Here is a 27,556-nt window from a genome sequence, read left to right as displayed (position 1 = left end):
AAAATTATATACACACATGTAACAAACGCAAATGTGAATGAAAGAAAAAGGATTCTTTGGACAAAAAAGGAATTCTGGGAGATGGAGTCCAAATTTTTCTAATTATACAGCATAAGGTATGGGAAGTACATTTATAGTATGTATATGTACAAATAACGTGTTTGTGTATATGTATATATATAGTGTGTATATGTATATATATACTTATATATATATTTATATATCCCTTAGAAAACATGTATCATTTATGAATCCCATGCCCTTTAGTCCCCCCAAAATAAAAGAACAAAACAGAATTTTGAGGTTCATAAAGTGCTTTCTTTAACACCAACACTCCCTAGCTGGTGACATGAATATCACTCTCCCCATTTTACAGATAAGCAAATGAGTGCTCAGAGACATGATGTAATATACTTGAAGTCATACAGTTCATTTGAATAGTATATACTTTTTTTAAATAAAAGAAAGCCCTTACTTTCCATCTCAGAATCAATACTGTGTATTGGTTCCAAGGGAGAAGAGCAGTAAGAGTTTGGCAACGGAGGTCAAGTGACTTGCACAGGGTCACACAGTCAGGAAGTTTCTGAAGCCAAGATCTCCCATCTCTGGACCTGGCTCTCCATCCACTGAGTCACCGAGCTGTCCCCTATAGTGAACACTTTTAACTCCAAGGTTCCATGCTACTTTCTTATTGACCTTCACATCTGGGCCCCCAGACTATGTGAAAGCGATCCATAGAAAACATGCTTTTTATTTAAGTATTAGAGCAGCTGCAGAATCTTCACTTTTCTCCTTCTGGTGTTGGGTGTCTTGGCAGAAAATCCAACTGTTTTATTACAGGAAACAGGCTAATAGGATTGAATTAGGACATAAATGCTGAAACAGCATTTAGAAATTCTGGGAAAAGAAACTGCTGAAGTGCCCTGTGCCAGATGTCAAATCCTAGTGATTTTTTTTTTTACACCTGAGAGGCTTCTGCCACCACAGACTAAAAGATGTGATTGCAGAAAGCAGTCTTAAAGTATTTATTTCTAATATTATATTTTCCCACTGAGATAAGAATTAATTGCATTCCATTTCTAAGGAACAACGTGGAATCTCAATAATGATGGGTATGAAGCGTTCCTCCACACTGGAGTGTCATTCACAAACTGGAGCAATCCAGAACCAGGAGAACAGGGCTCATTATGTCATCAGAGACTTGCTCCTAGGAGCTCTGTATGGGGCAATGAGCCTGAAGATAAAGAGTGGAGAGGAAAAAAATAAAGAGTAGAACAAGGGGGAAATGGATGGAAGTTACATAGTGAGGCAGATTTATGCTCAAGGAAATTAAACAATTCCTAATGATGAAAGCTGTCTAGTGATGGGAGGGCTTGTTTTGGCATGTAGTAACTTCCTTGTCACTTTGGGGTCTTTTAAGCTGAAAACGAATGATCTCTTGTCAATAGAACATCCTGTTCAGCTGCAGGTTGAACTTGACAGCCTCTGAGATCCTCTACAATTCTTAGTCAAGTCAAGACAATAAGCATCTACTCTGTGCCAAGTGCTTGTAATATAAAGAAAAACCAAAAAAGACAGACAGACAGAACAATGGGCAGAATGACAGGCAGACAGACAGAAAAACAGAAGGAGGAGAGTAGAGAGGGAGACAGGGACAGGGAGGAGAGAGTGTCTGTTCTCGAGAAGTTTACAATCTAAGGAGGAGACAACAGATGAACAATGCATGTACAATGAATGTGCAAAGCTATATAAAGGATAATTTAGAGATACTCAAAAGAAGGAAATCATTAGCAATAAAGAGGGATGGACAAGGCTCCTTGCAGAGGTGGGATTTTAGTTGACACTAGAAGGAAGGCAAGAGGCAGAAATGAAAAAGGGGATCATTCCAGGCATGAAACAGTCTCTGAACAAGCATGGAATCTGGAAATGGAGTGTTTTGTGTTAAAATAAAAAGGAAGGAGGTCAGAGTCACTGGATCATGGAGTGGAGCAAAGTGTAGGAAACCTGAAAAAAGTCAGAAGAGGCCAGATGACGAAAGGTTTTAAAAACCAGAGGATTCTAAAATTTGATCCTTGATTTAATAAGGACCCTGTATGTTTATGTAAAAGGTATTGGGAGTCATACTGTAATCTCATCTCATCTAATGATTAAAGACAACCCTGAGTGTTTAAGCATGATTAGGCTTTTGGAACATTGGAGCAAAGCCATCCTGGGGACTGGGTCTATTCTCTAGAGGTTTTTATACTTAGTTTATTGGTCACCTTTTCTGAGTGAGCGCAGCAAGTAAGTGGGGTAGGACTTGGGGAGAGGGGGCTCTCCTAAAATAGCAATAATAGACCAGAATACCTCATTCAAAAAGGCAACACATACATACAAATAATGTGCTGTCTACTCTTATTTCATAGAAAGACAGACATTTGCATTGTGTTTTGTTTACACTTCATTTATGTATTTAGATGCTCTTTTGTGTTACAGTTCTCTGTCTATGCACCATATTCTTCCACTAGGCTTTAAGGAGGTGCTTACATCATGAGGGTAGGTTCTTTTCCTCTATAAACTTCATCTAACCTTTAGCACCAAAAAATACAATCGACATTTAATAAATGTTTGTTTAATGAGATTGAGGAGCTGGCTATTAAATGTGAATTCATGACAAAGGTTGGTAAAATAAATAATCTGCTAAACAAACTGACAAATTAATCAAAAAGTTAATTAAATAACTATTCAGGTAGCTAGTTAGCACAATGGATAGAATACTGTACCTATAGTCACGAAAACTCATCTGCCAGAGTTAAAATAGTACCTCGGTTACTCAATAATTATTGACCTTGAGTAAGTTGCTTGAGCTAGTTTACCTTAGTTTCTTTAATTGTAAAATGAGCTGGAAAATGAAATGGCAAATCGCTCCAGTATCTTTGTCAAGAAAACCCCCAATAGGGTCAGGGATAATTGGACATGACTGAAAAAGGCTTGATACAGTAAGTATCTACTAGGTGCTAGGCTTGTACTATTTGGAGGAAAACTGTGTGGTACAGAAGGAAAAAAAAAGCCAGATATATACCCAGCAGTACCTGGTGTCAAATCCTCCCCTAGAAATGTCCCAGATGTTTGATGCTGAGTAAATCGGTTAAACTCTTTGGGCCTCATTTTCCTCATCTATAAAACAGGTAAGTTGAATTTAAGGACTTATGAGGTTTCTTTTATTTTTTTTTAAACCCTTATCTTCCGTCTTGGAGTCAATACTGTGTATTGGCTCCAAGGCAGAAGAGTAGTAAGAGCTAGGCAATGGGGGTCAAGTGACTTGCCCAGGGTCATATGAGGTTTCTTATATCTCTAAATGTATTATTCTGTGTTTCCCTTCTCCCTGTCAAATTCAGCAGACATCAGTGACTCCTCATTAAAGCCTCCAGGATCAAGTATAAAATCTTCTTTTAGGCATTCAAAGGTTTTCCCAGCCTGGCCCCCTTCTTCCTTTCCAGTTTGTTTTATACCTTAGTCCTCTATAGGTGCTCTTCAATCCAGTGATACTGACTCCTTGCTATTTCAAGAACAAGATGTTCCAACTCCTGTATCTATGCCTAGAATGTTCTCACTCTTTATCTCTGCTTTCTAGCTTCCATAACTTTCTTTAGGTCCCAACAAAAATTTAATGGGCAGCTAGGTGGCATGATAGATAGGTAGAAAGCTGAGCCTGGAATAGGCAAAATTCATTTTCCTGAATTCAAATCTAGCCTCAAACACCTATTAGTTGTGTATGACCCTGAACAAGTCACTTAAACCTGTTTACCTCAATTCCTCAGAGATAAAATGAGCTGAAGAAAGAAATGGTAAACCACTCCAATATCTCTACCAAGAAAATTCCAAATGGAAAGAGTTAGACAAAAAAAAAAATCTCATCTTCTACAGGAAGTCTTTCCCAACACTCAGTTCTAGTACCTTCCTTTCCTCTTATTTACTTCTTATATATCCTGATATTTATCTGAATTAATTTTTGTACCTGTTATTTTGATTGCTGTCTCTACCACTAAAATGTGAACTCCTTTAAGTTGGGGGCTATCTTTTGCCTTTTTGCATCCCAAGAACTTAGCATAGCACCAGGAATATTTTTTAAATGGTTATTAACTAATTTGCTTCATAGAATAGTTAGTCTCAACAAGAAAAGGAACTGAAAGTCAGAAGATTTGTGTTCTAATCTTATCTCTGCCATTCATTGACCACTGGAGAATCACTCTCCCTGCCAAAAATCTCAGCTTCTAAATATATAGAGAGGCAATTAAGTTTTAAAGAAGATATCAAAGCGCAACTTACCCACTACTACTACCATAATATCTCTAGTTCCTGACATTCTATGTCTCTGTCTCTAAGTATCCAGTAAATGTTTACTATGTCTCTTGTCCTATACTAAAGTAGTGTGGGAAGACACAAAATTGATGGCTTTTGGCCCTGGTCTTAAAAAAAGTTTATAATTTAATTAGGAAGATAAGGTGAATACTTATGAAACAATTTATTAAGAAGGGGGTAAGGGAAAGTGAAGGATGAAGAGTTGGGCAGAAAGAGGGATATAGAGCTATCATTTTAAAATGAATTTATATCAGATCTAGAGCATTAAGAAGGGCACAGTGTCATTTAAGTTATAATATGCAAGAAGGAGAGATGAGGGGCATTTTAAAAACTACTTTTCAGTAAATGTATATTTATATTTGTTTTTAAAGCTTGGGCATTCTTCTCTCTATGGGATACCATTATTTATGCAGTTCTCAAAACTGTATGTATTACACTAAAGCAGCAGTTCAGAGAGTGTGGCTGGGGACACCTGGAGGTCCCTGAAATAGTGTAATGGAGTACTTGATGCCAATGTTTTATAATAATTCTGAGGCATTTTAACTTCTAATATAATAAATAATGCATATAACCTAAATAGATCAAAGTTCTTTTGAAAGTCTTCAATAATTTTTAAAAACTTAAAGGGGTCCTGAGACTACAACATCTGAGTGGTCCAAAGTGGAATTCCACTAGTGGTCCAAAGACAATTTTGGACAGTGACACACTTTTCTAGATACACAACAATGAATGAAACCTGGCTCTACAAAAAGTAGAAACTGAAACTATTATCTTCTTTATAGTTCAATGTTACTTTTAATTCATTCATCATCCCTCCAACCCATTTATTCACTCAACATGCATCTAGGAAGCACTGAGCACTTAGCCTGGGCCAGGCCCTTGTGACAAGTGAGGCAATGACAAAAATAGAACCATCCCTGCTCTTAAACAGCTAGTCTCCTTGGTATGGTGGTGTGGTGGGAGAAAGGATGGGGAGGGGGCAGCTGGATGGCTCTGTAGTTGGAGAGCCAGGGCTAGAGATGGGAGGTCCTGGGTTCAAATCTGACCTCAGATACTTCCTAGCTGTGTGATCATGGACAAGTCCCTTAACACCATTGACTAGTCCTTATCACTCTTCTGCTTTGGCCCAATATACCGTATGGATTCCAAGATGGAAAATAAGGGTTTTAAAAAAAGAAGTAGATGGAGAGGGAGTAGTAAACATGAATACTAATAAATCTAAAATATACACAAAACGAATGTCATGGAAAGGGGGCACAAATAAATAGAAAATCAGGGGGGCCTGGAGGAGGAGGAGGCATTTGAGCTGAACCTTGAAGAGAATATGGGATTCGAAGAGAAAGGGGTAGGAAAAGAGAAGACTATAGAGCTAAAGGTCCATCTATGCAAAGGCAAAAGGACTAAAATATGACCTGTCGAGGAAGTCCCAAGTGGGCCAATTTGACTATAATGAAGAATTAGGAGAAAATAATTTTTAAGAGTCAATATTATATGCAGGCTTACAATGAAATGAGCACAATTTTCATTCTTTTTCCTTACATATATAAATTCCTCATTTTGATGCTGACCTTCATTCCATCACTATATAGTTCTTTATAAAACACCATTATAAATTAATAAACATATGGAAATGACAGAGAATAATAGCTAAAAATTTATGTAGCACTTACTATATGCCAGGATATGCTCAGTGCTTTACAGTTATTATTTCATTTCATCCTCACAACAACTATGGGAAGTAGGTGCTATTATTATCCCCATTTTACAGTTGAGGAAAGTCAGGAAAAAAGGAGTTAAATGATTTACCTATGGATACACACTTAGTAGGAAGTGTGAGGCTGGATCTGAACTGTGGTCTTCCTGAAACCAAGTCCAGAATTCTATTCACTATGCCACCAGCTGCTCATATTTAGCAATTATAACTCCTTAAGTATAAGAAATGATGTTATATCATGGAGCTCAGCAGCCAGTCAACTATTAATAATTTATTAATTTATTATTTTATTTATTTTATTTATTAATTCATTGATATGTATTTTATTCATTTATTATTTATTTATTTTATTTTATTAATTAATCATTTATTTTACTTATTAATATTATTTATTGACATTAATTTATTGATATTAAAATATATCTTATTAATAATAAGCTTTATTAAGCATCTACAAGGTGCCAAGCTGAGTAAACTAAGATAAAACATAAACCATGACCTACAATGAAAATGTGAGAAGACAGATGACAATTCCAGCAAGTGCATTGATGCCCTGAAATTTTCAAATGCACCAAATGTAAGCAAACATCCTCAAAGGACCAACAATTATATAGCATTGTATATCATAGCAATTGTATAGCCAACAATTTTGATAGCATGAATAAGCATAAAGAGGCTTCAACGTTCACCCACCAATGCAATAAATACTCAATATAGTGCAAAGCAAGAATCTGTGTACCCAACAACTGAATCGGCAAGTATTTATTAAACACCAACTATATTCCAGGCATTGTACTAGGTGCTGAAATCAACATATACAATAAAAAACTAGATCTGATATCACTAGGTTAATTTGGTTTCTATGTTCCTTCAACAAATTCAACATTTATTGGTCATTGAGTAATCTCTTATGTGGAATATTCTCCCCTATGCCCTCTACTGGGTTATTCACATCCTTCTTATCTTATAAGAGCAAAAGAGCAGTTATGATTTGAACTCGAGTCCTCTAACACTAAATCCATTTCTAAGCTTACTACATACCACACTACCCTTAAAGATCAAATGTCTCCGTGGAAACTATAAAGTTGGCCTGAGAGTGCATATGGGAATGGTCTCCCAAGTCATTATGGCGATTGGATACATGATAAAGCACAAGTTTTATGTATAAAGAACTGTGTTAAGTACTAAGGAAGATGCAAAGTTTAGATAAGAACTGGCCCCTGTCTTTGTGGAATTTTAACTAAAAAAATAAAACTTTGCTGTATACAAAAGATCACTATTTTAGAATCAGAAAAAAAAAAAAACTAGTTCCAAATACTAGTTTTGCTACTTGCTGTCTTTGTGATGGAGGTGTCTTGCCTCAATTTACCATATTATAAGATGAGAGAGTTGAACTAGATGATCCCTAAGGCTCTTTTCATTAAATCCTACAATCTGATGATATTCAGTAGAATTACTTGATAAGCATTTTTATCACAAGAGCACTGTGAAATAGGCCAGATATTTATCATTTGCCAGTTTTACAGATAAGGAAACTGGTTCAGAGGAGAGCCCAAGTCTTCTGATTCCAACTCCAATTACAGAGGCCAACCAGCCTTGAAAGGTCCCCAAGTCATTGATTGATAGAGTAGAGATATCTTTGATGATTATTTTCCTGCTCAGTAATTTGACAATCTTGGGCCCTGCAGCTTATTTTACTTAGTTACTTTAATTGCTACAAAAGGTTTTGTTCATTTATTTTTAAGGTACTCAAGTTATCTCTTGCATGAACTAAAGATTTAGGCTGTCCAGTCTTCCAATAGGAGAATGAAGGGAGAAGGATGTGGTTGGAAGGATGACCCAAAAAGGTTTAGTGGCAATGGTAGTATAGGTCATAGGATTTAGCATCAGATGAGAACATTCAAGCACTGCTAATTTAAAATTCCCATTTCTCAGCTATGGAAATTGAGGACTCAGAGAAATTGGTAGATGGTACAAATAAAGGGGTGATTTATTATTTCGCTGATTGTCTAGAATTAAGTGATATAGAAAATGTTAATATTGCAGATTAAACCTTTCTGTCTATGTGATATTAATCAATTTGCTTATCTTTGCTTCAGTTAATCATGTTTTAAGATAAGGGTATTGGACTAGAGAATCTTTGAGGCTCCTTCTAACCCTAAAACCCAAGACCCAATGACATATAGTAGAATTATTTAATAAGAATTTTGATCACAAGAATACTGTGAAATAAGCCAGATACTTATTACTTTGTCTTAAAAAATGAGGAAACTGGTTCATAAGAGAAGCCATATTGTCTGGCTCTAAATCCAAATAAAGAAGTCAATCAGACTCTGTGTGTCATATTTATATTTTTCCACAGAGAACCACTGTTAAAAATTTACCAGCAAACTTTAGGTAGGGGAAGTAAATTGTTCAAGGTCAATCAAAAAGCAGAGTTATGATTTAAATGAGTCTTTTGACGCTAAATTCATTTCTAAAGTTTATTATACCATTTCACCCTCAACTGTACTAGGATATTGCCTCCTTAGAGAGAATAAAACAAATAAATGTTAAAAGTCTAGCAAAGCTTAGGACATAGCTAAGATTTATAGCATATCTCTTCCTTGTGTTCATTTATAGAATCTCAGATCCTAAGGGAGATGCAAGACACTGAAGCCCAATAAGGAATAGCAAAAACTCCTTTTTCATATGGATATTAGGATGCAATTTCACCTTCTTCATTCTGAAGGCTGAAGAGCTTCTCCCTGGAGTCTGGCTGTGCATTAAAAGAAAGAGAGATTCTAATGAAAATATAAGTCATTTCAGCTGTTTCTAAAATTAGGACTAAATTGGACAAGTCACTGGCATAGAAGGGGAAAAAAAAACACTACTGACAATCCCTGGCACAAAATTACAAATTTCAGGAAGGGCTGGATGAAATCCAGAAGGAAATGATTCAGGCACACTCCATTTCCTTGTCTTCAGGCATTTTTAAAGTCAGAGGATCCCCTTGGGCTGTCCTTAAATTTATGTAGTGCATGTAAAATTCCATCACTTCTAAATAAGCTTATATATGAGACAGTTAATTTTATAAAAAGAATCCTCTAGTAAATGTGTAACTTTATAATCAAAAAAAGAAAACCATAAAAACAAGAAAATTCAAGAATTACATCAGAGAAGCAGGATGAATGGGTTGGAATCTGCAATGTTAGAGAAACAGTTCAAATTGGTAAGATTGTGGGTCCTTTGGAAAATCAATGTAATTGATGGGCCAGGGGGAAAGATGAGTTAGTTAAAGTCAGGGAATCATAACCTTCCTCAGAATGAATTTCTCCTAGCAAAAGCAGGGGAATAGTCCCTGACACAAACATCCCTTGTCATCCTGCCTTGCTCATCCTGGCAAGCTCAAAAAACTCCAGCCAACATACCAGCTTTCTTCCCCTTCTACATAGACTGAAAGGCCTGGGTAAAGCACCTGGTCTACATGGATACTCACAGAGACAGGACAGCCTGTCCTGGGAATGGTGCAGCAGCTCTAACATCAGGAAAACATACAGTTCACAAAAACAGGTAAGAACCGATAAACACAAAGGGAATGGGAGTATGCTTAAAGACCTACATTTGGGTTCAAAAATCAATTATACAAACACAGGATGTGGAGACATGACTAGATTATACCTCATAAATAAAGATCTGGATGGTTTAATGTTTTAGAAATTCAAAATGAGGCAACAGTGTGGAAAAAAAAACTACAGCAAAAACAGATAAGTAAATTCCACAAAAATTAAGCAGTCAAAGGATAGGAATGAATAATTCTTAAAAGGAGATCTGTAAAATTTTAACTACTATAGGAGACAATGTTCTCATTGACAAACATTTTTTTTAAAAACCCAATCAAAGTAATTGTGAGACTTAATTTCACAACAGAGCATATACTGGTAAAGATGACAAAAGCCATAGTCAGTGTTGGAGGGGTTATAGAAAGATGGTCACATTAATACATTCTTAGTGAAAATATGAATTGGTCCAAGTATTCTGGAAAATAATTTGGAATAAAATTGAAATATTTACACACTTTCATTCAGAGATTCTAATGTCAGGTTTATATCTCAGAGATCAATAATTTTAAAAAATGTCTCCATATACATCAAAATATCTGTAGAAGCAAGTTTCGTGGGAGCAAAGAACTGGAAACAAAATAGATAGTCATGGATTTGGAAGTGTTTAACTAAACAGCTGTGGTTAAATATCAATGGTACTGAGTAAATGTTACTAAATATCAATGTAACTATGCTCTAAGAAACTATGAATGTGACAAATATAGAGAAGTATGAGAAGATTTATACAAAATGCTACAGAGAAAATAAGATACATACAATGACAAAGAATGTAGAACAAAATGAATGAAAAGGGATACTACAGAATCATAATGAGTGACTTTGATCCTGAGATCTGAGAAAGCACTTCCGTTTCTCCTTTACAGAAGTACAGGAAAATGAGTGTGGAACAAGACATCTGATGTCAGATTGACCATGTTGTTATTTAATCTTGCTAAACTTTTCCTCATTTTTTTTGGCTCTTTAGGAAGGTGAGGGAAATACTGGGAACTGTAGGTAAAACAAAGTCAAAAGATATAGATAGATAATAAATAGAAAAATATTGATATATAGACATCTATAGTTAGAGATGTAGAGTTATACCCCTAAAGCAATCTCAGGCTACCTTAAAGGAATCATTGCATCAAGATAAAATGAGGAAACAACTTTACTTGCCTCTGCCCCGATCAATTTCATCTAGAATATTATTTGTAGCTCTGGGTAATACATTTTAGGAAGGATATGGAAATTCTAGTCTATCCAGAGAAGAACTACCAAGGAAGTGAAAAAGAATGATGGAGCAGGACAGACAGAGAGATGGATGGGTAGATAAATAGATGGAGAGATAGATATGAAGATTTGCTGAAGGAAATGGGCATATTTAACCAAAAATAAAGAAGATAACTGACAGTGGAAGGGAAGAGGAGGGCTTGATTACACTTCTAAGTGTCTCATTTTAATATAAAACAGGCATTAAGGAACATGTTTCCTGTCTGGTTATAGATGGCAGAGCCAGGAGGAAAGGGTAGAAGCTGCATAGAAGCAGATTTAGGCTATATGTAAAGAAGAAGAAGAAAATAACAATTAGTGTTGCCTAAATTTAGAATAGGCTTTGTCAGGGTGTTATTGATTCCCCATCATATGCAGCCAAAGGCTCAGATAGTCAATTGTCAGGTAGAGAAAGTCACTATTGGCATACAGGTTGAATTTAATGACCCCTGGGGGGGGGGGTCTCATTTAGTTCTTACATCCTTTGAATCTACAAACAGTTGAAAAGTGAAAGATTTCATTTTAGGTTCAGTTTAAGACATTCAGTTTTAGGCTAAAAATGATATTTTGCCAAATGTACAGCAACCTGCTGAAAAGCTCACTCTGAGATTCCAGAATGAAGGATTATTCATCAATAGACCACCAACAGTATCTCTCACTGACTCCCCCCCCACCCAGCCCCAGGCTGGTAAAGACAATTACATACTCTCAGAGAATTACAACACTCAGAGATCAAGCCAGGGCCCTGAAGCCTCCTTGGATCTTTACCAGTTTCCTGAAGCACCATTTCTTCCACTTGGAACTAATCCAGGAGAAAGCTGCCTTTAGTCCCAGTTTCTATCATCTAAACTCTCCTGATTCCTAAAGCACAAATCCCACACACAGGGACACTTTCTAGGGTACTGAAATAGCTAACTCAGCACCTTGAGTTCAAAGATATGTGCTACCTAAACTGTAATAGTAGGGCAGCTAGGCAACACAAGGAATAGTGTGTGGGGTCTGGAATCTGGAAGAAATAAGTTCACTTGATACTTACTGGCTATGTGACACTGGGCAAGTCACTTAACCCACCCTGTTTGCTTCAGTTTCCTCAATTGTAAAATGATCTAGAGAAGAAATGGCGGACCACTCCAGTCTCTTTGCCAAGAAAATGCAAAATGAGGTTTCAAAGAGTTAGATGTGACTCTTGTAAACAGCAACAAACAATAATAATTCATTCTTCCTCTAATGCTATCTCCAGATGTCCCTAGGATCTGACTGACACGTTCCTTTCTAACCCTAAACTGCACAACTCTAAACTACAAGGTTTACCATAGTTTACTGTCAAAAGAATAGAAAATATATTAATGTTTAATAAAAAGCATGTTGTGCAGGAATTCTAGATCAGCAACACCAAAATTAAAAAAAAAAGAAAGTATGAACTTGAAATAAAGTAAAAGAATCTGAATCTTCCAAAGAAAACAGAACACCCATAAATTGTAAACACCACAATAACTTTTAATATTTGTAGCTCTAATTCAATGTCTTTAATACCTCCAATCAACTCTACCTTCCTGCCTTTATGAGCTCATAACCTAATGATGCAGAGTTATAAGGCCATAGACAACAGGATCATATCCTGGAGGTAGAAGGCTTTGCTTAGGTCAGTGAATCAACTTATTTTACAGAATAGGCAATCAAAGATGAAGTGATTAACACAAGGAAACATAGGTAGTAAACATAAGAGGTCAGATTTGAGTTTAGAATAACTGGAAAACCAAGGATTCTTTTCTAATCCATCATGGCAGTAACTAATTGGGGAAACCACTGGTTTTGCTTTGCCATTAAAAGGAGAAGAGAAAGTATGAAAATTTAGAGGAGAGCAAAAGACAAGTTAAATGTCCTGGAATCTCACTTTTAGACTATTCCTCTTATATCAAAGATTACTCAGGACAGTGATTTAAGTCTGTCTAACTAACTCAACATTCTGAGGCTTAGGTTGCCCATCATTCCATCATTGGACATGAATGAAACCATAAAAGAGGGAGAACTTGTTGAGAGAGGAAATCCACAAAGGCAATAGTGTAAAAGGAATGTAAATGGAAAGCTGAAAGACCAAAAAAGCAAGAGATGAAATCTAAACAAGCAGATAAAGGAACAGAGTGGATAATAACAATAAAAGAAGGAAGAAATCATAGCTTAAAGAGAAGCCAGGGAACTTTGAACAAATGTAAAAAAAAAATCAGCTTTTTACTTACTGCAAGAAAGAAAAAAATGCTGTATATTCCCCAGCATTCATAGAAGCATAGGAGGAGAGACATCATAGCTCTCAGTGAAGAAGAAGAAGAATCTTTAAAATGCAGGTCAGAGCAGGGGGAAAAGAACAAATGATAGAGTCCAAAATACTTTAAACAGTTGAAAGACAAAATAGCAGATCTGAAACATGAAAATATTGATAGAGTGAAATTTGGCAGAAGAGCAGCAAAAATCAGCAATATTAAAAAGACGCATGAAATAAATATGATCTAAAGCAACTAACCTTGGATGTAGGTTGAGAAGACCTAAATTAAGATTCATAGGACTCCAAGAAGAACATGATGAATGAAAAGGAAATCTCATTATCAAAAGAAAAGCGAAGCCAGACAGCAAAGTATTGATCTATGAGAGACTCAACAGATCACCTCCAGGAAAATAACTAGCCAGATAGCCAAATTGATAAATAGATAGATTAAAAAATAAAAACCTGGCCTTCAGCCTCCGGAGCATATAGTGGTTAAATTTCACAGTTTCAATAACAAACAACAACTTTTACCAGAAACTTTCAAATATAAAGCCAGTTTGAATGACATTGGAATTTTTCATTCATAAAGGATTTGAGAAGTGAATAAAATATTATATTACAAAAGCATAGGAATTCAATCTGAAACTCAAAATAACAGTAAAGATGTAAGGACAGAAAGAAACAATAACAGTAATAATAATAATAAACATTTGTATTACATTTTAAAGTTTAGAAAACACTTTGTAAACATACCCTTTTATCCACACAATGCCCTTGGGAGATTGGTTCTTTCATCCCCATATCACAAAAGAGGACACTGAGGCAGACAGGTTAAGTGACTTGCCCATGGTAACACAGATAATAAGGGTCTGAGGCCAAAATATAAAGTCAGATCTTCCTGATTTTGGTTCCAGTGCTCTACCTGCTATACTGTTTGAGGAATCAGGATCAGAAAGGTAAGAAAGAGCATTTCCCAAACACTTAATTATGAGCCATTCACTGTGCTAAGTATATTATGAATACAAATACAAGCAAGCAAGATAATCTTTGCCCTGAAACCCAAGGATAACAATAAAAAAAAGATGGATATTCAGTGAAAGTGAGGCACTTCTGGTATCAAGAAAACACACACACACACACACAATTACATAATTAACTAAACAAAACCAAGGGAATTATTGGATTTTCAAACTCTCTGAACAAGAGAAGCACAAGATTAAAACAATATGTGCCTGTGTGTGTGTGTGTGTGTGTGTGTGTGTGTGTGTGTGTGTGTAGCTAAGTAATGAGGCCACTTCTCATATGTTTTAGAGTTTTTTAAAGAGAAAGATTGCTCTATAGTTCAAACCAATGAGCAGAGAAGGGTCCAAAGGAACACAATTGTTAAAAAGACCTAAGTATTTTAAAAGAATTTAAAGAATCAGAAGGGAAAGTACAAAGGAATAATAAAGTTGAAAGTTGCCACATAAAAAAGGAGGAGGTTGATTGAGGGAAGCCATAGTGGGTGCTGCACCCCTACTAAGTTCATAGATGAATAGTGAGGGGATAATAATTTTAAGGGTCTCACTAAAAGGTGTGGCTACAGAAGTTCTTAAAGATCCTTGTGATTCTGAGGCCACAGTATAATCCTGTCCCTCATGACATGCCCAAAGAAACAATACAAAAGGCAAAGAATGAATAAGCCCTCTTGATCCCTGTCTTACCAAAGAGGAGTTCACACAAAGCCACTTTCATCACTCCCCAAAGCCATGCTGTCAGATATAACAATAACACATCCTAAGAGCTGCTCTTACTTTTCCACCAAATACCTTTAAAAAGCACAGAGCCATGTAACAATAACCTTTCTCATATACCTTCCATCAAATGCCCAACCTTTCCAACACCTTGGCAAATGTACCATCTGTGAAAGTACAGAGAGCTATAACCAAAATTCAATATTCATCCTTACATTCCCGCATTCCTACATTCCTTTATTTAATATGCATTTAGGAAGAATCTATGGGATATGGAGTCCCATTCCACATCTTGTGGCAAGGGGGAGATATACAATTTTAATTCAGCTAAGGAAGACCTCTGCCATCATAGATGTTGCAGCACAGTAAGATGAAAAGACACCAGCAGGCAACTTAAAACACACACATAAAATAATGAATAGAAAGTGCATAAGAAATATATGAATTAAGTAAGTACTGTGTTCATGGCCACAGCATTTGAGTTTGATTTTAAAGGACACGTTGGCCTAAAACAGCAAATACAATCTCATAATGACCGTTATCCATTATCTAAAGGCAGTCATGAGGTAGAGAGTTTGCACTTATTTCACATCATTTCAGAGAGCAGAGATTGAAATATTGTACTTCTATATTCATTCATTTCCTACCAGTTGTCCTCCTTGGACTAGGCTCCACCATCAACAAGGCCCCAGGAACTTCTGTACCAGAAAACTCATCATCCTGAGAGATTATATTAGCTTTGGTAGGCAGCCCTTTTCAGTCCCTTCTCCCCCAAAGGTGACAGACTAGAGAGCAGAATAAAGAACTCCTCCCAAAGCTTCCATTTAAAGAGGGCTCACACTCTAACCTATTCTTCATTTCCTACCAGTCACACCCTTTGTCATGGACCCCACCATGATCTCAAGCTGAGTACCTCCTCCCCTTTTAGCTTTCTTGTGTGTCTTCCCCCATTTGATTGCAAGCTCCTTTAGGATGGGGGCCATCTTTCTTTTTCTTATTTGTATCTCCAGCGTTGGGCATAGTACCTGATATATAGGCACTTAATAAATGTTTGCTGACTCATTGACTATGAAGAAAAAAAACTTTCTAAAAGATCTGTCCTAAGGTAGAATTAGCTGACTTTGGAAATAATGTAATCCCCTTAAGTGGACATTTATAAGGAAGCTAGATCTCCATTTGTTGGGTACTGAAGTGACATGGGCAGAACTGGAAACCTACCGATGTCCCATATAGGACTAAGACTACAACTCTATGAGATTGGAAGAGGTCAAATTTATGTCACTGATGAAAACATGCTACTTTTCCAAAGATCCATAAACCCAACCATAAGCCCAACAACTACAATAACAACCAACCCTGTCCCCCCCCCCAAAAAAATGGCTTAATTAGAAATTACAAAAAAATCATAAGCAAATCTCCTTACTGGTAAGATCACCAACACATAATGAGTCCAGGGGCCAGGGTTATAAAGCTTAGCCATAGAGAGATTCTATGACTTCTGTGGTCTGTAACTTCAGTGGACTCCATCTACCACTAGGTGAAGGCATGATTGGAATGGTCATTGTGGAGATGAACCACTCCAATTGGCCTATCCAAAAATTCCAAATGGAATGATTAGGGATCTGGGCATCAGAGGGTCATTTATGACTTCATTTGTTCCATCTACCTGTCATTTATTTTCATTTTATCTTGAAGAAAAAATAAAATGCTACCAATTTTATTAATTCTATGGCTCACACTTAAATACTTCTTTTGAGGCTTAACAGTATGAGAGTTTCTTTCACTGGTAGTGTAAGTTACTACCCATCCATGCTTTCTTCATGCCGCTGTGCAATTGTTGTCCATGACAATTAACAAATCCTTCAAAGATGATTCTTTGATTTAAACTCCATTTTTAAATATTTCTCTTCTTGATATTTAAAGGACACTTCTCAGTGCAATATCTAAACAGTTCATCTACTATTTTATACTCTCACTACATGAAAGAGTTACAGACCTGGAATCAGAAATACCTGAGTTCATATTCTCCTTTAGCTATGTGACCCTAGGAAAGTCACTTCACCTCTACCTCAATTTCCTCAATTATAAAACAGAAATAAAAATAGCACCTACTTCCCAGAATTGTTATGAGGATAAAATTAGGTATCTGTAGAGTGCTTTGCAAAATTTTTTGTTGTTCAGTCATATTTGCCTCTCTGTGAGCCTATATAAGAACTGTCCATGGGATTTTCTTGTCAAGGATGCTGAAGTAGTTTTGTATTTTCTTCTCCGGTTTTACGTATATACTAGTTGGTTTGAGGAAGAAGACAGCACTAACAACTGGAGGAAATGTGCTTCATAGGAGGAATGATAATTTAATGGAGTCTCAAAGGAAGAAAAGGATGTGGACAGGCAAAGATAAAGAGGGAATATATTGTAGTTAGAGCAGTTGGATTCTATAAATACCCAGAGGATGAAGATGTAGAGTTCAGAGTTCAGAAAACAACCAGTAATCTAGTTGGGCTGAAGCAGAGATGTTCACAAAATCAATGACATCTTCTCAGTCACTTCTTATGCATGAGTTATGATTGACAAAATTCAATAGCCTATTTACCCTTCTTAAATCTTTGCATTATCCTTTGAGTCACCTACAATTATGATTCATCTCTTTTTCTAGACATAAACTATTTCCCTATGCTTATTAGGCCTCTTTATCTTTGCCTCTTAGAATCAAAAGATTCTTTCTTAATTGCTCTGTCCTCAACAGATTATTTAGTGTCCATTGCAGAAAAACAAAATCACTTTATATTTATTTCATAGATTTTTTAAAATTTTCAAAACTCTGTGTACATGGACCCCTACTAACATGAGAAGTACACAGCAAACTTAGTCCTCTTTGAAGAGATCATCTCCTCCATGTCTTGGGTGTAGGGACTCACTTTCATCTTTGCATTCCAAGAATCTAATATTTTACACTGTAAGATATTACACAGCACCTTATATATAGTAGACCCTTAATAAGTACTCGTTGTTGAATGAATTCTCCTAAAATTATGATGGCTCATAATTTATATCTACTAGGAATGTGCTGGTATTAAAAAAATAATAATAAAGATAAGCTTATTCCCAAATACTTATTCTCAAAATATCAAATTGTCAGTTATCTAAATGGTCAAAATATATAAGCAAGTAGATCTCAAAAAATTTGGATAGTGTTGAAATTATGCTCCAGAACTCTAATGATAGGAAAAATGAAAAACAAAACAACCCCATGGTTTCACCTCAGATAGAACAAGACAGCAAAATAACAAAAAAATGGGAAACATCAATGTTAGAAGGGTTATGGAAAGACTAATGCATTACTGGTAGAATAGTGAATCAATTTATAATGATTCAAAGATAATTATTAAAATGTCTGTAACTTTGACCCAGAGATTCTAGGTCTTGGCACATAGACCTAGACATAGGCAAGGTCATTAACCAAAAAAAAAAAAACATTTCACATACATCACAATATATCCAGTAACATTTTATGTACTAGCAAAGAACCTGAAATTCAATATATGCCCATTGATTGGGGAATGATTTAAAGGAATAAGAAATGATGAAGATAATTAATTCAGAAGAGGATGAACTGGTACAGCATGGAGTAAATGGAATCTGGAAAACAATATATAAATGAAGAGCATAGCAAAGCAATGGAAACTATATGCAGTAATACTATGACCAAGCATAGCCACAAAGAAGAGACAAGAGAAGACTATCTTATTCCATATCTTTTGTAGCAGTAGAGCACTACAAGTGTGGAAAACTATTTTAATGGCAGAATTACTTTAGTGTGTTGGTTTTCTTTCCTCCTTTTATTTGTTATAATAAAGGATGGCTCTCCTGAGAGAGGATAACAGGAGGGATATAGTGAGAAATGTAGGTGATATAAAATAAAAGTTATCAAGAAAAATTCATTTTTAAAAGATATACCTTTATGATAATATCTCAAGATTTTTGAAAGGCCTCTTCACTTTTTCAAATGAAATCCATCTTATTCTCATCTGTCTATTTGCAGTGTTTGGTCACAATCTACCTATTCATAAATCAGTTCAATAGGCTACCAATCAAACTGTATTGCAATCAACTAATGAAGAAGAATTTACTAACATCAACTATGATTGGAAGGGCAGGTAGGTGGCAGAGTGGATAGAGCACTGTAGTCAGGAAGACTCTTCTTCATGAGTTCAAATCTGGCCTCAGATACTTACTAGCTATGTGACCCCAGACAAGTCAATTCAACCAGATTCCTCATCTGAAAAATGAACTAGACAAGGAAATGTCAAGTCACTCCAGTATCTTTGCCAAGAAAAATCAAAATGGGGTCACAAAGAGTTAGATATGACTGAAAAGACTGAATAAGAATTGTGCTAGGTGCTAGAAATTCAGTCACAGAATTGAAATAAATATTGAAAAATTTGAAATAAATAAAATGAAATAAATATTCTATCAGGAGACACAACTAGTACACATATCAAATGATAATGAAAAACTACTTAACACAGTGCTTGGCACATTGTAAGCACAATATAAATATTAGCTCTTGTTAGAAATTATTATAGATGAGTAAATACAGACATAAGGTGATTGGCAGAAATAGGTAAGAAAGGTGTTGGGTTTTGTGAGGTAAAGAAGTAGAAAATTAATATTGAATTGAGATATTTTATGAGAAATACTTTCCCCTTTGGCCACCAAAAACTGTTTGATTTTTAAACTGCAAAACAGTATCTCTCCCAGGCTGTAAAACTGGGTTAGGTTCTCTCTTCTTTTCTCTTTTCTCTCTTCTTTTCTTCTTTTCTTTTACCTTTGTTAAGGACAACAGGGTTAAAGGCATATTGCTGGGCTTGCAATTGTTATAGGCAGGGTAGAGAACTGCTCCTTGTTTACCTGTAAATAAAGAACTCTTTTGAGTGATGAAATCAGCCAACTCTAGCTGCCATCTTGGGAAAAGTATGCTAGGCAGCCATAGGGTATAGCTAGTGTACTCCTGAGATCAGGCTCTTCTTGTGATGAAATGGTGATATAGAAGGGGAAGTCTCTGATTCCACTTTCTGCATGCCTGTTTTCCAATCAGAGAAGGGATATGCACTGGCTTTCATGACAGGAAGTCACTCTTTCTTTTCTTATCCAGCCTACCTGCTTTGTTGTTCATGCTTAAACTTTCTTCTCTTGGGCTCCATCTTCTACCCTACTCAAGTTCACATCAGTTAAAACTGTGTTACAGTGTCCACTAGCTAGCAGAAAATCTTGAGTGGCCATTTAATTAATTATCTTAAATTCTTTCATTTGTTACTTAGAAGGGAATCACAAGAAGTCTCATAAAAGGCTCGAATACTTGGGTTGAGTGGTGAAGGAAACCATGGACATTAGAAGGTAGGAATGAGGAGAAAATGCTCTCAAAGGTAGGGAATAGCCACTGCAAAATGGGCATTATCATTATCCATCTGTAGCACTCTACTAAGACCTGGATTCTAATAGAAATATTCAGTGGTGAGTAAATCGGCCTAAATATTTTTTAAGTGAATGAGTTTTTCATCCACTTTTTCCTCCATCCTACCTGGAAGACTAGGAAGTATTGATCCTAAGCAGTGAACATCAAACAATAAGAAAATACAAAGACTTGACTACATCTTTGTCAAGAGACAAGACTGAGTTAATTCTGTGAACCTTTTCTAGTGTTTGGAAGGGTTCCTTCAATGAATAGAGCTGGATTTGTGGTAAATACAATAAGATGTGGTGGAAAAAGCATCAGCCTTAGGAATTGGAAGACTTGGATTGGATCCTTATTCTGACAAATGCTAGTTCTGTGACCTTCAGCAAGTCTAGGTAAATACCCTTTGGATTACCTATATGGCAGGCTTGTTTATGAGTCCTGAGTACAAAGCTTTGTGCAAATATTAAGCAAACATGAGCTATTCTATTTATTAGTATAATCATAACTGACATTTATATAGTAATTTAAGCTTTACAAAGTGCTTCCCAAACATTATCTCATTTGATCCTCACAAGGACCCTGTGTGATAAGTAATACAAAGGTAATGTCCCCATTTTGCAATTGAAGAAAATGAGGCTCAGAAATTAAAGCAAATTGAACATGATCAGATAGCTATTAAGTGTGAGAGGCAAAATGTAAACTCAAAACTCCCTAATTCCAGGTCCAGCACTCTATTATGACACCAGGCTTCACCTTAAACCATCTTGGAACACCCAGCGCAATCATATCACAGTGACTTAATAAATGGTACTGAATGTTGACCCTAAACTCAAGTTCTATAATGAAATAACTCACCTTACCTTCCTTCCTAGACTTCCAAAAGCTTCTTAGATTTCTCTCTAGTCATTCCATTTGTACATTATTTTTTCCGTTTTGGGGGCACTTTTATATACATTATGGCAACAACAATTTTGCTAGGAATGTTAGGGTTTACTTTTCCCATTTGACCAATGAGAACTTTGAATTCAGAACAAGGGAAGTGACAGGACTGTGATCACAGGGATGGTAAGTGGCACAGCTGCCCTCGCCTCTCAGGACTGTGAATAATGAGATAATGAATGGGGAAGCACTATGGAAACTGAAAAACATGGACCAGGAAGATCGCACTATAGTGCAATCAATTGGACTGGGACATTTAAAGTGGAAAGGGCAGCTGGGAACAATGGATAGAGCACTGAGCCTTGAGTTGGTAAGAACTCATGTTCATGAATCCAAAACCAGCCTCAGACATCAAACACCATCTGGGTGGCCTTGGACAAGTTACTAAACTCTGTTTGCTTTAATTCCTCATCCATAAAATAATCTGGGAGGGACATTCCAGTTTCTTTGCCAAGAAAAGCCCAAATGGAGTCACAAAAAGTCAGACACAACTGAAAAACAACTAAGCAATAATAAAGTACATGGAAGTCTTTAAGGAAAAAGGAATATTGAACAATAAATTCTACTTTTTTAAAGAGAAGTACCAGGTTAATGAAAAAATTAGAATAGTTTAAAAATAATAAATAAAATGATGGTGATGGTGGTGGTAGTGGTGATGATGATGATGATGATGATGATGATGATGATGATGATGATGATAAGCAGCATGAGGTGGTAAAAGAGTCAATCTCCAAGACAGAAGACTTTGATTCAAGTTCTGCCTTTGTGATCCTGGGTAAATTGCTAAACCTCTCAGTGCTGGAAGAAAATCTATAAATCTTTCTGTTATAGAAGTGCCAGAATGATTGATAAAGAGTATCCTTACCTAAAAGTTCTGAATACCAATGAAATTACAGGTGTACCCCCAATCTATTATTATTGTTATTATTATTGATAGTAGTAGTAGTAGTAGTAGTAGTAGTAGTAGTAGTAGTAGTAGTAGTAGTAGTAGTAACATTTCTGTCTGGAGGCTGAATGGAGTTAGACAAATACATATATGAAGAATTATTAATGTGCAAACTCCATACTATATATCCCAGCATTTTGCACCTCTTAAATATTGGCTTGAGACACTAAACAGTTCAGTGATTTATATGGGATTACAAAGCTAGTATGTTTCAGCACTATGAGTTGAATTCAGGTCTTTCTGTCTCTTAGATCAGCCCTCTATCCTATTCTCCAATAGTCAAGAGAAAATTAACATAAGGTAGATCTTTTCTCAACAGGATCTATTTTTCTGACCTTCAAAAATCACCTCCATTCATCTTTGGCATTTGAAGAAAGTACCAATATCTGAGTAGAAAAACAAAGTAGCTGACTAATTCCCCTGGCACTTCTGGATTAGTAATTAGTTTTCAGAAATTACTCCTCTCATTTCTTAATAGCAAATATATATGATGGTAGCAAGGGCAGCTTTTCTGTTTAATGACTATGTGTTTACTATGAGCCAACACACAAATGCAATATTAAGATGAGTTATCAGGGACTAATACCAACTACTGGCATTTCCTTAGCACTTTGAGGATTATGCAAGACTTTCATTATAATGACCCAGTGGAGTAAGCTTCCAGTATTATCATCTTCCTCCTTTATTTCATACCTAATCAGTTACCAGGATATAAAATTCCATCTCTGCAGCATTTGTGTCATCCCCTTTATTCCTAATGCTAGTACATTAATACATGTAGTTCCTTCATGTCACCAACCTAAACTATTTAATAAACTCTTTATTAATCCTCTAAATGCATTTATAGCTTACATCAATTACCACTTCTTACAAGAAGCCTTCCCTGATCTCCCCAGAAAATGACAGACTTCCTACTTTCCTATTGTTATGTAATTCTAATGTATATTTATCATATTATAGAGACCTGTGTCAATATCTAAGATGAAACTTCTTGAGAGTAGAGAATGTGGATTATAGAAGCTTTAGATTTTTTCCCAGTATCCATGGAGTTGTTCAATATTTTTCAGGCTTGTCACTCTTTGTGTCTTCATTTGAGGTTTTCTTGAAAAAATCATTTGCCATTTCCTTCTCTATCTCATTTTATAAGGAAGTAAACTGAGGTAAACAGGGTTAAGTGACTTGCCCAGGGTCACACAGCTGGTAGATGTCTGAGGCCAGATTTGAACATAAGAAAGATGTCTATTCACTGCACCACATAACTGGTATTTATTAGGGACAATGAATGTTTCTTGGGTTATATAGGATTGTGTTTAAAGGTATTATTTTATAATGAATAGAGAACCAATCTCAAAGCCAGAAAGACCTGGATTAAAATATTGCTGCTGAAATATACTGACTGGGTGACCTTGGCCAAGTCACTTATATTTTCAGTGCTCTAGGTCAGTGATGTCAAATTCAAAAAGAAATAGGGCCATTAAAGTATACATAAGGATCCTTGTAAGCCCATATTAATTTAACTTTAAAAAGTAAGATTATCTATGTTTTATTGTATTTTTATTAACTTTGTTAAATATTTCCCAATTATATTTTAATCTCGTTGGGGACACTTGGGAGCCTTGAGGCCTCCATAATGGGCATATGTTTGATATGTCTGCTATAGATATATCTTGTTCATACATAGTTGTTTTCATTTGGCCCCCCATTGGACTAGAAGTTTCTTAAGAACAGCTATTGTTTTTTGCCTTTCTTTATATCTCTAATACAGCAAGATGTCGGGCCATTGGAGGAATTCATGAAATGCTAGCCAATTAATGGATTGACGTTCCCTCTCTCCCAGTGCCCTCCCCTGAAAAGCAAAAACAAAACACTTGTAACACGCATGCATTTTCAAACAAAGTGAATTCCCATATTACCGTTAATAAGTCACAATTTACCAGAGCTTTCACCAGACACATCCCCCCAAATAACCCTGGGACGTGCTTTATATAAATCAAATTACCAAGCGGAAATCATACACTGATGTGAAAAATGACTTGAGTTGAAATGTATTTTTATGCTTCTCTCCAGGTTACAGATGAATAAACTGAGCCAGAGAATTTAAGTGACTTGCCCAAGGTCACACTGAACATGCAAATTCTGAAGCCAAGTTTCACACTTCTTCTGCTCTATGGTGCTTCCACTCTCCTCCAGGTGTCCTTGAGGATTTTTACCACCTGACTTTGAGTACAGATTCTCATCTCAGGCAAATTATACTCTTAAGGATAATGTATTATTAGTTTAACTGTGTTTTAGCCTTTGCATCCTCCATGAATCATTGGTGAATGAATCATAATTGTTGCTCTTCATATTTTGGAAGCAAATATAATTCATTCCTGCATGGAAAAAATAAATTACATGCTAAATATGAACCTGATGGTGCAACAAAACTCTTTACTTCTAAATGAATTCAGATCCTTAATTTTCTCTCATATAAGAATAACTTAAGGAATTGGGTCTGGTATATGAGTTGGAAATTCTAGACAGATGCTACTCCTGGGAGTGAGGGAGGGGGAAATGAAGAGAGAACCTCTGACAAAACTCAACCGAAAATGCTAATGTGATGTGAGGCTATGTTCAGAAAGGCAGAATAGTCAGGACTAGGGAGATAACAGTCCTGCTGTATGTTGCCTTGGCAATCTCTCTGAAGGGTTGTGTGCAGTTCTAGATCTTACATCTATGGAAGGATACTTACAACAAAAGACATTGTTGGGAGCCCTTTCATAAAGGGATCAGCCGAGGAAAGTGGGATGCTTAGCCAAAGGAATAGACTTAATGGGAAAGAATGGCAGCTGTCATTGTGAATTTCAAGAATTGTCATGTGAAAGGAGGTTTGGTCTTGTTCTGTGAATCTAAGTGGTGCTGGACCAGCAGTCAGGACGACTCAGCATCCTGGCCTGAGACACGTCTTAGCTATGTGACTCTGGGCAAGTCACTGGACCCTGTTTGCTTCAATTTTCTCCTCTGTAAAATGAGCTGGAGAATGAAATGGCAAACCATTCCGGTATCTTTGCCAAGACAACTCTAATGGGGTCGCACAAAATCAGACTCACTTGAAATAACTAAATAACAACAATAACTATGTTAGGTGATGGAAATAGAAGGTAAAACTATAAAAATCGATGTCCCTAAGACACATATCTGTTCACTCCACCAGTGGCATTCTTATAAGTTAACATTGAAATTTTAATAATTACTTTTTATGTACTAATATTGAACCAACTCTGTTTCCATTTATTGTTTCATCAATTATCTTTCCTTTATCTTCTATGAGAATAATATAGTCAAACAATGTCAGATTATTTGCTATAATCTAGGGAAATGATACTTATCTCTGATCTTCCAGTCTAGTGCCTTTACTCTTCTGAGTCTGAGTTTTGTCACATGTAAAACAGGAATAATGATACTTGTACTAATTACCTGACAGTTTTGTGATGATTAAGAGAAAAAAAAATACCTGAAGTGCTAATAAACCTCAAAGGCTCATGTAAGCTATTAATATTATGAATGTGAATAGAAAGCATATATTTTTCTTGGTCCATATTTACAGAGAGCCTTAGACCATTACCTAGCCTTCTTCTTTGTGAGCATACCCTCTCCTCCTAGCTAGCTTTGTTAAGGAAGGCATCTTGCTCAGAGTCACACTCAGGATCTTGCTATGTACCATTTTAAGTACCATGTACCTCAATGCAGATAAAGTGCCTCCTGAATATAGGTTTGCAGAATTAATAAACTTCATTTAAAAAATTAAACATCATGAGGCAGTGAAGGTAACAACAGGGCAGGATGGAAAGATCATTGGCTCTCTATAAGGAGGACCTTCATTCATTTTCTGTCTCTTGATACTCCCTATGTGACTCTAATCAAGCAACCTAACAGCTATGGTTTCTCATAGTTTCCTCAGTTAAAAAATGAGAAAGTTGAATTTGATGACATCTGAAGACCTTTCCAGATTTAGCCCTGCTATGCTCCTGCTGTCTTTCTTTTTCTCATTTTTATTCTCAGTACTTAGTAAAGTAAAGAAAATTAAAAATATATATATATATATATATATATATATTTACCGACTGACTACAGTATACAAAGCCCTAATATTAGTCCAATGGGAATCAAGAAATGAATAAACCATAGACCTTGCCTTTAAGGAATATACAATCTTGTCACAGAAAGAAGACTCCATAAAACTAACTAAAATATTAATCAGAAAATAGGAAAAAAGGAAAGACGCGAGTGTGCTAGGAGATCTTGAGGGAATAAGAGAGATGGAGAAGGGAAGGCAGACTGAGAAGGAGAGGGACAGGGACAAGGGCAGAAAGCAATAGGAGACAGAGAGGGTAATGAGAGGAAGAAGGAGAAGCACACTCAGGTCTAACTGAGATGAATGAAGAAAATCAGAAAGAAAGAGAATTTAGGCTACGGACGATGAGTCATTTGAATTTTGCTGAGGATGAATATGGTTTTCACAGAAGGGGGGGGGGGAGAAGTTAGGAAGGAAGGAAGGCATTCAGGGCATGGGGAATGATGTGAACAGGAAAGGGTAGGATGGACCCAGGCATCAATTATATGAAGGAGAGGGTAGAAGATAAGGGTGAAAAGGTAGGAGAGCTTTAGTCACCAAAGGCTGTGAAATGCCAGACTGAGGAACTCAGAAGGATCAATAAGTAACAGGGAGTCATATGTGGATTTTGTAGTTAAAAGGGCATGAAACAACTATTGTATTAAGAGCATTACACTGTCAGTATGTGCAGGATGGATTTGAGGGGATAGTGAAAGAATGGATACCCAGGCGGATAAATAGGATGGGTAGAATGATAAAGGAGGAAATTGTGGGTTAGTTCATTTCCAGAATCACAACTCCACTAGCACCAAACACAGCTGTGCCTCAATTCACCCATCTGTAAAAGTACCAATACATACACAAACATTCCCCAGCTTTGTCAGGGAAACCTGCTAATTTTAATTAACCTAAAAGAGTTTTTAGCAATTCATGTTTGTAAAGTATTCTGACATCCTGAGAATGAAGACGCAATTCAAATGCAAAGTGTTATTATTATAACACCTTTTTTATGATTATCATCCAAGAAGCTTTCATCCAAGAAGCTCAACATGTTTTATACGCTTTATGGAGGAGAGGATAGGCTAAGCCTGGCAGAGGGCCAGGTACCCAAGGAAGGGAATTGCAGAGAAACACCTAACAAAGTAAGCTTTGTGTTTTGTATAGAGCAAGGAGAGAAGAGGGCTTAAAAGGAAGAGATAATCCTACCATCCCTGTCCTTGCTCAG

General features: G+C 36.2%; 1 protein-coding gene across 3 annotated transcripts in view; it reads right to left on the bottom strand.

The window, feature by feature from the left end:
• FAM135B (family with sequence similarity 135 member B) overlaps positions 1-27,556 on the bottom strand; it is a 561,064-nt gene that overhangs the window by 440,988 nt on the left and 92,520 nt on the right. For 2 of the 3 annotated variants that reach the window (XM_016431905.2, XM_001370771.4), the window contains exon 1: positions 16,319-16,467. The exons of the other annotated variant lie outside the window; for it this stretch is intronic. The gene's annotated coding sequence lies outside the window, so the exon portion shown is untranslated. Of the gene's footprint in view, positions 1-16,318; positions 16,468-27,556 lie in introns of those variants that run through there. 3 annotated transcript variants of the gene reach the window in all.

The sequence above is a fragment of the Monodelphis domestica genome, chromosome 3, assembly GCF_027887165.1.
Source record: "Monodelphis domestica isolate mMonDom1 chromosome 3, mMonDom1.pri, whole genome shotgun sequence".
Taxonomy (NCBI): domain Eukaryota; kingdom Metazoa; phylum Chordata; class Mammalia; order Didelphimorphia; family Didelphidae; genus Monodelphis; species Monodelphis domestica.
The sequence above is the reverse complement of the archived record's forward strand: the minus strand, read 5'-3'. Positions and strand labels throughout refer to the sequence as shown.